At 42.1% G+C, this 13,056-nt stretch overlaps 1 pseudogene; it reads right to left on the bottom strand.

Annotated features, from left to right (window-relative positions):
* Positions 1-9,556, bottom strand: part of LOC147001808 (uncharacterized) — a 72,448-nt pseudogene extending 62,892 nt beyond the window's left edge.
* Positions 9,557-13,056: the final 3,500 nt, after the last annotated feature.

Raw genomic sequence — 13,056 nt, forward strand, 5'->3', positions numbered from 1 at the left:
ATGAACATTATTTCCTGGGATGTATTAGAGAAATACTGCTGTGTTTCTTATTTGATTGTCCAACGTTGTCATGCACAGGAGTGTACATTATAACTGTAGCTAAATTTATGACTATAGAGATAGAGCATGGATCGTTTTTTCATCCTGACATTGGGATCCACATAGTTTGACACATTATCCACATCAAAAGGTCAATTTTCTGTGGAGTTCTGGCTGGCTGGGCACAATTTATGAAGCCTAAACAACATGATACTGGAAGAGCCCAATTCCTGCCTGAAACTTCTAGTGTTACAGGACTATGTATGAACCACACATAAATGCAGAATGCCCTTATGATAGAAATGATTAGAGATGATGTTTTATCCATAACAATACACTAATTTTATTCAATAACATCTTAAAGTGGGGGAGTCAGTTTATACAGTATATAGACTTAGCAAAAAAGCAAATTAATTACAGGAACAAAAAGATAATGAATATATAATGAAACTTCAAATGAAAACACAGGAAAACCAAAGACCCAGGAAATCAAAACTCTAACCAAAAACCAAACAAAATAATTAAGCTAAGCATCATTCTCTTGCTGCAGATGTTCAGCACAGACCCACAGCCTGTTGCTGGCCTTGGTGAAATAGTGCAAAGGCAGTCACTGATGGTAATAATCTGTTGAAGATGAATATAGGCGTGCCTCTTTGGGGTGGGTGTTCTGCTGATGGACTAGTCCTTCCAAGGCTAACATGAGAGATGTTATAGATGATACCTCAAAGTTTTTCAAATTCACATGACTGATCACCATGAAATAATTCTTGATGACCCAACAGGACCTGCCACAATTGACATTGTCAGAGTTCTGCTGGATGCCCAGCAGATCTTGATGTAATTCAGCACTCCTCTGAAGCCTTCCAAACAGGCAGTCTTGCTGGACGAGAGGCTAGACAAAATAAAGGCCTCATTACCCATAGCAAACCAAAAAAGAAGAAAATGCAGCCCAAGGTTGCCATGGTTACAAGGATTAGATGCAAGGATTAGATGTGGTTAATTTGCTTTGCACACCCAGTGCTCCTGATGAACAGTTGTATAGGAGCAAGATCTTGACCTGGTCTCTGATCTGTTTGAGCTTCTGCAGAATATTTCAGACCTATGGGACGAAGAAAAAAAAGCCTGGTGAGATCTTGCCATGTCAGCGATCCAACAAACACCAGCTTTACTCAGCTGGACAATCCAGTATGACCTTTCATCTGAGATCTTTCCTGTATCCCCATAGGAGAAGGGGCAGAGAGCACCTGGTCCTGGATGTTTTTCTCAAATATAAAAAATTGCTTGACACTGAACTGTGAACTACACACTGTGCTGGAGTTAAAGTAAAACACCACATTTCTCCAATAGTCTAAATGTTTATATTGAAAAATAAGTGTGTATCAGTGTCTGAATCTAACATTGAAAGGAAACCTTCTAAGGAGCCTAGCAAACAGTGAAGTGAAGGCTCTTATTATTTCTGTAGTGCAGAATCCTTCCTTGGCTCTCCTTGTGAACCCCTATATTTGGGAATCCCAGAGAAATCATCTCACAGGAAATCCATGCACATTGAAAGGATACTGTAATCAGCAAGAGTGTGCTTCATGCAAATCTTTCCAAGGGTAAGCACTGAACTCTAAAGGGATATTCATGAAGGAAAAAAAAAAAAAACAAAAACCAATAGCCCCGATGTGCTTATGGCTCCTTAGGTACTACCATCCTGTGCTAATACCTCATCTCAGAGACAGCAAAAGGACGCTGCATCTTTTCAGCAGACCATGACGAACCTGCACACACATACACACAGAGAGACAAAGATAGATAGATAGATAGATAGATAGATAGATAGATAGATAGATAGATAGAGAGACAGAAAGAGACAGAGAGACTGAGACAGAGACAGAGACAGAGACAGAGAAGACATACCCCCACACGTACACAGACGTAGGCAGAGATACAGAGAGAGACGAGAGAGAAAAACAGAGAGAGATCCAGACACAAACATTCCTACATTTCTGAACGGACACAAGCACATTTATTCAAACATACAAGTGTATTTCATTGAAGAAACATGTTTACTTTCCAAACTAATGATAATAACAGAGACCTACCAGGATAGTACAGAGCCAGAATTTAAAAAAACTTTAATTGAAAAATAAAAGGCTGAAGATGTAGCTCAGCATTTAGTAAGTGTCTGGTCTTTTTGACTTCCAGAGTTGAATTCCCAGCAAAAACATGGTTGCTTACAACCGTCTTCAGAAGGATCTGAAGACCTGTTTTGGAGTTTCTGAAGAGTAATAGTGTACTCACATACTTTAAAGAAATATTTTTTTTTCTTAAAAGAAAAAGTAAATGAAAATAATCTTGACTGGGATAAGAACATAGTAGGCATAGCCTATAGACAGCTCAGTCAATAATGTGCTTTATCCTAATAAACAGAAAATGAAAATATGGGTTTGTGGCCAAAGCTGCTTAGGAAGTTCCCAAGGCTATGCACAGTAGGTTGGTTTCCCGGCAAAGGTACATGGATGGAGGTAGACCAGCCTGTTCCTGCCTCTTGCTCACTGTTCCTCAGTGGCTGCAAAGTGAGCAGAATCTTCCAATAGGCCCTTCATTTACCATAGCCTGTGTGAGTCTGGATCCAAGCTAGGAGCCCAGGCAACTAGTAAATCTCCATAACCAGGATGCTAAGTGAAACTTCTTTCCCTGTAAGGAGATTCTGCCAGAGATGTTTTGAGGAAAATAAGTCTGAATAGTTCACAGTCAAATGGTTGCATGTGTTATTCCACTAGGCAATACTCCATGGAAAGGCTGGACTCAGTGTAATTTTCACCACTTTACTGATGGACTTATGGATAGTTTCTAGGTCAGGGCTGCTATGAGGAATATCCCTAAAACCATGATGTGCCCTAATTTCTCTTTGGACACCTACTGCTTGTTCTGGAATTGCCAAGTCCCTGCCCAATGCAGTACAATGTTCTGAAGAGTTGGACATGGCTTCTCACAAGGCGGCCCGATTTGAATCCACCAGCAACGTCTGAGTATCCTCATTTCTCCCCAACATCCTTGAGGATGATTTTAACACAGAGTGAATGATGTTGAATGAGAGTAGTTACAGAGTGCTACAGAGAGACCAGTGTTTGTTCTTTAGACTATCATGAGTCTAAGGGGCTGCCTGAGGCAGTCCTGTTCTTGCACTTCACCATAGGTATGCACCTTAAGATTAGTACATTCTCAACACCAAGCCACTCAATCTTTCAAATCATATCACCCTGGACAAACTCCAAGCCAAGAACAACTGAGTGAAGCATGGGCAAAGTTAGAAAGAAAATGGAAGCAGGGAAGGAGGAAAACAAACTAGGATGCTGATAAGATGCAACAAGTCCCCTGGTCTTCCAGTGGGCAGTCACTATTCACTGAGTACAGAGAAGGAACACAAAGTATTTTTTTTGGTATTATTATTTTTTATTAGATATTTTGCTCATTTATGTTTCCAATGCTATCCCAAAAGTCTCCCATACCCCCTCAACTCTACACACCCACTCCCACAACTAGGACATCTTCTGATACATATGCAGCTAGAGACACGAGCTCCGGGGGGTGCTGGTTAGTTCATATTGTTGTTCCACCTATAGGATTACAGGTCCCTTTAGTTCCTTGGGTACTTTCTCTAGCTCCTCCATTAGGGGCCCTGTGATCCATCTAACAGCTGACTGTGAGAATCCACTTTTGTGTTTGCTAGGCCCCGGCTTAGCCTCACAAGAGACAGCTATATCAGGGTCATTTCAGCAAAATCTTGCTAGTGTATGCAAGGGTGTCAGTGTTTGGAGGCTGATTATGGGATGGATCACCTGGTGTGGCAGTCTCTAGATGCTCCATCCTTTTGTCTCAGTTCCAAACTTTGTCTCTGTAACTCCTTCCATGTGTGTTTTGTCCCCAATTCTAAGAAGGATCAAAGTGTCCACAGTTTGGTCTTCGTTCTTGAGTTTCATGTGTTTTGCAAATTGTATCTAATAGAGGAACACTCCTCCATTGTTGGTGGGATTGCAAGCTTGTACAAGCACTCTGGAAATCAGCCTGATGGTTCCTCAGAAAATTGGACATAGTACTACTGGAGGATTCCGGAATACCTAACCTGGGCATATACCCAGAAAATGTTACACCCAGTAAGAAGTACACATGCTCCACTATGTTCATAGCAGCCATATTTATAATAGCCAGAATATTGAAAGAACCCAGATGCCCCTCAACAGAGGAATGGATACAGAAAATGTGGTACATTTACACAATGGAGTACTACTCAGCTATTAAAAACAATGAATTCATGAAATTCCTAGGCAAATGGATGGACCTGGAGGGCAACATCCTGAGTCAGGAGACCCAAACACAAAAGAGCTCACATGATATGTACTCACTGATAAGTGGGTATTAGCCCAGAGATTTAAAATACCCAAGATATAAGATACAATTTGCAAAACACATGAAACTCAAGAAACACAAAAACTTAGCCAGCGCTTTTGACTCTCAGGCACATTGATTTGACTCAGCAGCCTCCTCCTTACTTCCAGTTACCCAAATCCTTTGTTTTCCCACAAATGATTTTAGTACAGTTAAATTCTTTTCCCTCTCAATTCTCTTGAAATTCAGACTATATACAATGTTTTGTCTTCTTTAGTTCTAGTGAGCTAGGTGGACAGGCATGATGATGGGCTGCTGTATTTGATGTTTTTCCAAGGCAATATGAACTGACTGAGTACTTTTCTCATTAAATATTTTGCCTATTAACGATTAAGATGTTTTCTGAACAAGTGAATATATGATTATATATAGGTACAATTAAATACATATATGTACAGACACACAAGTGCATCCCTACACACACACACACACACACACACACACACATGCACACACACACATACAATAAGAATACATGAATACACACTTGTATAAAAAAAGAACTTACAAGCACCTAACATTACACAAATTCAAAACACACATGGTCAAACAACCCTGGGCAAAAGCACAAACACACACACACACACACACTCACCCCAATGAAAACACTGCTATATTACAGCACATTTCCTGTTACTTGAGGAATTAATGATACCTAAGATGTGTTAAAGTCTCTTAGATTAACCCAGCCAGTGTGCCCTGGCCTGTATTCATTTGTTCTTCAGGAACTTTTTCCATTCAGATACTGGCTGATCCTACAAGTATGGTATAAGTTCTGCACATACAAGCTGGTGCACACAAGATTTAAGCTCCTAAATTACAGAGTTCCAAGAACATCTTACATCAAGCTCAAAGTTGAAATATATTCTGCTCTCTAAACCTACCTTGGCTACTTCTCAGAAGACCCTGGTAGCATCAATAAAAAGTTAGCTGCAGTTATTATCCAGGATCTTTTCATAACATTGCTGTTAATGTGATATAAAATTCATCTCTAATGTCAGTCAAAAGGAGGCTCGTGAATTGACAGGCAAGGATATTATGAAATGCAGCAGTATGAAAAACTATGAGGGGGAATCTGTACTGAAGCAAAGCCATGCCATGATTTACTAAGTAAAACAATGTCAGGTGAGGGATGCAGTGTAGGGTTCCCTGAATCCTCTTGGTGAAGATAGTAAGACACATCATGCAATTCTAGGGGGCTAATTTAGTTCAAGATAGGCAAAGATCTCTAATTGCTATGTTTAAAATACATATTTTGTATAACTTTCTGTTTCTTACTAAAGACTTTAATTATAAAGGAATAAAATTGGAGCCTGCCCTTCTGTCCTAGGAGAGTACTGGCCCAAGCCCCTCTGGGTGAGTTGCCATAGAGCAGAACAGAGGACCTGGTTCCTAGATAATTTAGGAAGTGGTATCCCGAGGCACCTCTCCATACCATAGAGACTCGAGGGGTTGCTGTCAGGGGTCCAGGATCTCCTCTGCCTAGAGTGGCAAGCTAGAGGTGGCTGACTGGTATGAGGAGGAGAGGGCATGGCAGAAATCCAATTTCTTCAAAAGAGGGTAACTACTCAGAAAGTCTTGGAAATGATCACAGAAGTGTAAAACTGGATGAGACATAGGAGAGAGCCTGGATAATGTGCAGGATGGTTACATAGGCTTGACTGTATTTATGATTACACATTAGGGCATTCTGCCCATGATGCTTCATTCATCCTACCTGCTGCTGCTTAGTATAGTGGTCTTTGATCTTCTGGCTGCCTTCTTTACATCGTATTTTTGTTGCTATGTTGCATTGTTCCAATGCAATCTGATCGCTTAGCAGCTGTCTGTTCTCACTCCTCAACATCCTGACTTTGTGCTGGATGAGCTTAGATTCAATCAGGAGGTGGCAGTTCCTGAAGCTGAACCACAAACAAAACATGGTGATTCCAGGCAGCACCCATCCATCTTCCTCCCATTCCTCCAAGCACCATTCCTTCATCATGGGCCCTGATCCCCAGACAGCCCCAGACAAGTATCCAGATTGGCCATAGAGGGAGATCAAATCCAGAGGACTGCCACTTTCCAGAAGACCCAAGGTACTTTTGAAAACACTGACACCTTCAGGGACTCATGTATCTTTCAGAAAAGAACATGGTGTCTATATGTGCTTATGAGTCTGTGTTATTAAAAAACCATCTGTAGGTATAGGGCAAAATTCTCTAGGAGTGAAGAGACCCAAGCATCACACTATCTTTCTATGTTTCTTCTGGAAACCCCATCTATGAATCTACTTTCAGAGCTCAAAAGGTCCAAGTTTGATTGATATCTCCATCATCTTAGAAACCTTTTCCATCTTGAGGATACTGAGTTGGAAAGGACAGTGACTTGAGGGGCTCCCAGACTCTTCACACTTGGTCAAAATGAGTCTAAGATGTTAAAATCTTAGTGCCTTGTTTGAAGGAGGCAGGCTTCCTGTTTAGAGACTAAGAGTATAGGACCTAAGCCCCCACGTTAGTTCAAAGACAAGGATTGTCAGACATATCCTGGGCCTAGTTCTGAGGTCATGACCCTGTTAGTCACTCACCAGTAGAACTGATTTTCTTTAGTCAACTCCTTGCACTTGGATAAGGCCTCACTGATGTCCCTGGGCATTCTCTTCAGGTCAGTCATCACCTGGTCATGTTGCATCTCAAGCATATATGTCTCAAAGTTGATCCTGTGGGAGGGCATGGCCCAAGGAACAAATTGTCCCGTGAACTAAGGATACAAGGATCATTTCAATTCAAGCTGAATCATGCACTACCCCACCCCATATATGCCACTGGACCTAGCTCCTTGTTACCTTTTCCACTTGGTGCTTATTAAAATCATTGCTCTTCAGCTTGGGCCAGTAAGCCCAGGGAAGAAAAGGCAGGGTGCTGATCTGCTTCAGCTCCCTGAAGGGGTTTGAAAGAATAGACTGACTCTCCCAGAACTTTCCAGGAATCTGTGTCACAGGCCTGGGTCCACGTTAAATCTGTATGATTCTCCTCCTGGTTTTAGACAAGGAATTCCCAATCCTTGGTTCTATTGCTACAAAAATTCCCAAAGGACATAATCATATCTACAGAGAAAAGCCTTTATAACACACCAGGAGATTCCAATGTGCATCCACGGTGAGCACAGAGGTCAAGTCCTCTGCTACTCAGAATGAACCTCCCTGGCTTCCTCACTGCTATTGCCTGGAAATGGAGTCAAGCAAAACTCAATGATATATCACATGACACAGACTCTCTAGATCTTAAGCTGCACACACAGGAACACACACACACAGGAACACACACATCCACAAACGTTCACACAAGCTCACATGCACACAGTATCTCTCTCAGTCTCTGTCTCTTTGTCAGTCTCTGTCTCTATCTCTTTTACACACACACACACACACACACACACACTCACACACAGACAGACACAAGACACACACATACACAAGACACACACACACACACACACTTACAATCAGAATGCCAAATAAATAAAATGATTTGGCTATATCTGAGAGTATAATGAACAAAATTTGTGAAAAGCAGTGATGAACTGCAGCCAATCCAGTCATACTGAGAGGCAGTATGTGGGACAGGCCGCTCCAGCTGTTGACAGGACCAATTGGAACCAAATTATAGCCTGGTCAATTATGGAAAGGATTGGCTATAAACAAACATTACCTAGCAACTCCCACAAACCAACACCTGTGTAAGTTTCTTAAATGGCAGGATGAGAGCTCACACATTACTACCTTCATCCCCAGGTTGTGATTCATGCCACAGCCTCTGAATTACTTTTGGAGGAATGAAAAGTGCCTGTGACCCCATCTCACTCCTATCTGAACTCGAAGTTCTGTGTCGACAGTCCAATCAGCAAAATTGATTTGGATATGCAGACAGCCTGGAGTTGTAGCCACCTGTGGTATGAGGGAATCTGGGCTTAACAGGGATGGCCTAAGATAGTCAGCAGAGAACTGGGCATAAAGACTACCTGTCGTTTAAATCCTTGTTAGTGTAATTGGCCAGGATTCCCTGAAGTTCTTCTCTGGCATTTTTTATGTTCTGGAGCTCTCTTTTGAGCTTCTCCAACCTCTCGAGTCTCTTCTCCTGCTCATTGATGTTGGGAGGTTGGGGTGATGGCTCCCCAACAGACCCTGTAGGTAGAAAAACACTAGTAACCTTGTAGAGATAATAGGGCAGGGAAAGGGAAACCATGCTTTGTCCCACACAGAAGCCTGAGGAAGGGGAAAATCTAGAGACACCTAGAATCCCTGATAGTGCATCATAGGTATCTTCAAGCTAGGCTCCTCAGCTAGGTCCCTGTTCACAACCACCATCACTAAACATATGCCTGACTTCCTATTGTAATCACCCTAGCCCTGAAATGCATAAGCTGCACCAGGCAATAATAAATGGAGGGCAGTGTCAGCTCATATCTGACAAAAAAGTCTGTACCTCTTAGCACTCTAGCCAACACTTTTCTAGTCTTCTTCAAATGCATGATGAGAGCTCCTACACTACTACAGGAACCCCAGACTGTGAATCAGTCCACATCATGTGTGTTCAATACCAAAGTGTCTGAGACCTTAGCCCTCTCTTTTCTTGGCATCACATGTTCATGTATCCTAGAGGAAACTATATTAAGATGAAGTGTATGAACACTCTATCCTGAGAACAACACTTTTCTATTCTCACAGAGCTTGCTCTGCCTAATTTTCCATTCAGGGGGAAATTAAGATCTCTCAGCAAAGCAACTGCAGGCTTTTCAATACCAGGCTCTCTGTAAAACTAATCATCAGACACTCTTGACTCTGGTTCTACCATTGCGGAATCTGAAGGATCCAGATCATAATCCCTATTCCTGGAAGGACCAGCTGAAGCCCACATCCTCTCGGCAGCTCCCCGAACCTTGACCAGGACTCACTGTGCCATCTCCATGACCAGTTGTTTCTTGCCCTTTCCCACCATGACGGGCGGCTGGACTCTTTCTGACTTGGTCTGGTGTCTGTGTGTATTCTATTCTCTCTCCCAAATACCCTGAGGAGCATGGACAACATGCCTCCTTGGGAACCCATGAGCATCTGAAGGAATACCCCACAAGCCGCTCTGGTTACCACAACACTGGTGACATCACAGAAGATTCTAGGGTTCTCTTGGATACAAGAGATTGTCTGGGAAGTGACTACTGATGATGTCACTGGGAACTTCCATGGCCTACTGGCTTACCAGCTTGCCCCATCTTGACCAGTTTCTGAGGTGCCCTTTCTTTGAGTTTCTCTTTTGCCCCTTGGGATACCTCTTGGCAACATCTCCTTCCAAAGCTAGAGATTTCTCTCTGCTTCACTACAAGTCCAGTGCTTTGAATGGGGAGAGTTTGTTAGTGCCATGGCATGGGTTGCTCATCTTTGTTAGGATCTTTTTATGAGGGAGAATCTTCTCCAATATAAATCTACTTCTGTGGTCCATTCGTGGAACAAACAATTGATTTACCCAGGTGTCTCTGTTTCCCAGAGGGCAAAACCTACTCCTGCACCTTTACTTTTACACAAGTTGGATTATATGTTTTAGAGTGCAACTGCCTTGAGAGGAGACACTGTTTCAATATATTGAGTTATGTGATTTCACACAATCTCTGATTTACAACCCCATTTCTTTACAATGAAAACTCCCTTGTACTTGGCAATAGAAGAAGTTAGGTACAGGGGCAACATCAAATTGTAAAGTTTATGTCCCTTCTTGAAAAGCTAAAATCTTACATTCTCTCTATCTCCAAAACAACCAGACAAAATAGGCATCTGTGAACAAAGGCCAAGAGGGACATTGAATTGCTGCTTCCTGGTCCCATTAGCTCTCACTTCTCCAGTATCTACCTTTTTAAATTCCCAGTTCCAGGCCTGAGTCTGTTGGGGGTTGGAATATGATACTGTATTCATGATATACCTAAGACTCAATTGGATAGATAGGGGATGAAAGGCCTCGGGTCCAGTGAAACCTCCATTTTAATGGATTCATAATTTCAGAAGGGGCTCTCTTTGGCATTGACATCAGTGCCTTCTGCCTTCTTGACCTGCGTGTGCTGAGTGCATGGTAAAATGCCACCTAACCTCATAGGTGTAAGAATGTAGAAATCATGCAAAGTGTTTCCACATTGATTGTGTTGTCTTTGGCTACCATCTTCCGTTATGGAATATCCCTACAACAAGGCCCAAAGGTGTCTGGGGAGATGGTGGGGTAGTCAGAAGTGTACTCTCTCTCTCTCTGGTAGTCGTATGGAGAGCCTTTATGGAGAACCGGAGAACATGGCTAATGAAAAAGAAATAGTTATATTTTGGCTAGCTGATGATATCTGAGCCTAGAAAGCTATGGGGCAGGCATTCCAATAAAATAGTATAGGGATGAATTCCTCCCTGTATTGGGTACAATAGGCCCAAAGTAAGAAGGAGGCTCAGCCACCTTTCCCTGAACTCTTCTGAGAGATTTGTAGTGTTTCTGTTAAGGAACTCTTCTTTACTCTCATGAGACCAGAACTCTGAGGTCTGCATGCACCATGAAGGTTCCCATCTATTCCTAAATCATTCACTGTTTATTGACAGCTTTTGGCTATGAATGCTCTGCTATAGTTTGACACAATTCAAAGGGTGTGGTATAATTGTTGTACAAGTACCTTGAAGAGCTTTTCAGCTACTCTTTTAGTAGTTTCTGACTACTGGATAAATGCATAGAAGGTTTCAGGAAAAAAAAAAAAAAGCATGGACTCTTACTCTCCCCCATCAGGACACACATCAGTGAAGTCAGTTTCCCACAATTGACCATTGTTTGGCCCCTCATATGTTCCCACTTCCAGCAGAAGTATCTGTCTTTACATGTATTTTACTATTAAGCTGACATATTGCTTGGAGGAATTGAGCCATGCTGTTAAGTCCAGTTATACCTTACCTTGTTATGAGCAATTAGAAAGTAGTGTGTATGCCAGTCATGTAGTCTGGTGAAGGTTTGTTTCCAGAAACTTGCCAGTATTTCCTGGCAGAGTGTTCCTTCCCTCTGGTGTCCACCACCAAACTTTGGTTTCAGCTATGCTTTAGATATTTTTACATCCCTTATTTCCCCTTGTGTATACTATGGATTCTCAGGTGGCAGTGGGTCACAGTATGTCACCTGAATGTCAGTAGATTCCACTGTTTTTTGTTTGTTTGTTTGTTTGTTTTTTGATTGGTTTGTTTCGAGACAGGATTTCTCTGTATCGCCTGGCTTTCCTGGAACTCACTCTGTAGACCAGTCTGGCCTCAAACTTAGAAATCTGCCTGCGTCTGCCTCCCAATTGCTGGGATTAAAGGCATGTGCCACCATGCCCAGCTTACACTGATCTCAAACAAATTTTGGCATGCCAACTCAGTGACCTGATTACTTGAGACCTCAAGGGGGTCATTAATTTGATGTGCTTTGCCTTGAAATCAAGAGTATCATGGAGGAATTCAAAGAGTTTCCAGGAGAGCCAAGAATTTCTCTTTGTTTTTAATATTCTTTCTGCCAGCAGTGATGAGCCCTCCTTCTCCATATATCATAATACCCACATATTTATTAAGTAAAGCATAGTGACATTCCTGGTAAGTGATGACAGGTGTTTTCTTTCACCATAGACTTAGTCTATATATCTTGGGGCCAAATCATTTTAGCTTCAATATCCCCGAAGCCCCTGTGTACCTGGTTCTTTGTTTAATTGAGGTGTTCCCATCCATGTAGAACATTCCCTCAGAATCTTTCATGGGATGTGGTTGTGTCCAATATGTCTAGACTGATCTGTTTCTTCATATTTGTTTCCTCATACAATTATTGATGAGCTTCTGTGGGTCTTCATCTGTCAAGATGTTAGCAGAAGTGATGACAGTGGGTTTTTCAAACTAGACTCCAGGATAGTCACAGATTAGGACTTTGACCCTTGCTTTGAACAGCCAGAATTTTGGTGTTGCTTTGAGAAGAACCTCAACTGCATGGGGTGATGTAAATATAAGATGCTGACCCAGAGAGAACTTCTCTGCTTCTTTCACTAGATAGTGGGAGCCACCAAGCTCTAAGACAAGAGGACCAGCCTGAGGATAAAGGATTCAATATCTTGACAGGTCTATTAGAAACTTCTCACAGACCTAGTATAGTACTTCAGGCTCACCCAAGGAGCTCTTGAGGGTCATTGCTCTTCATTTGGTTCCCAGGCTCTGTTGTCCTCTGGGCAAGATAATAAGTTTACTCAGTACTAATAGGACCCTCTTTGAAGGAACAAGGATGTGTCATACAATTGGATTGGGTAGTCCAGATACAGCCTTTTTGCACATGATACTTGATTGCTTAGTTCAGAGGATATTTGCTCTTTGGGCCATGCTCTACCGCAGGATGAACATTGAATTCACCATCATTAAATCACAACATGAGAAGGTAATGTTGGATATGGAAAAAATGACCCAGTCAATAAGTGATATGATAGAGAAGTTCAAGGAACTCATAGAAGATAAGTATTCCTACAGGTGAGTCCCTGACACAGGTAAGGAGCAGCACTAGGCAGGGAATGCTTGTGGCCTTCTAC

This window comes from Mus caroli, unplaced genomic scaffold, assembly GCF_978045245.1.
Source record: "Mus caroli unplaced genomic scaffold, Mus_caroli_1 scaffold_12, whole genome shotgun sequence".
NCBI classification, from domain to species: Eukaryota; Metazoa; Chordata; class Mammalia; order Rodentia; family Muridae; genus Mus; species Mus caroli.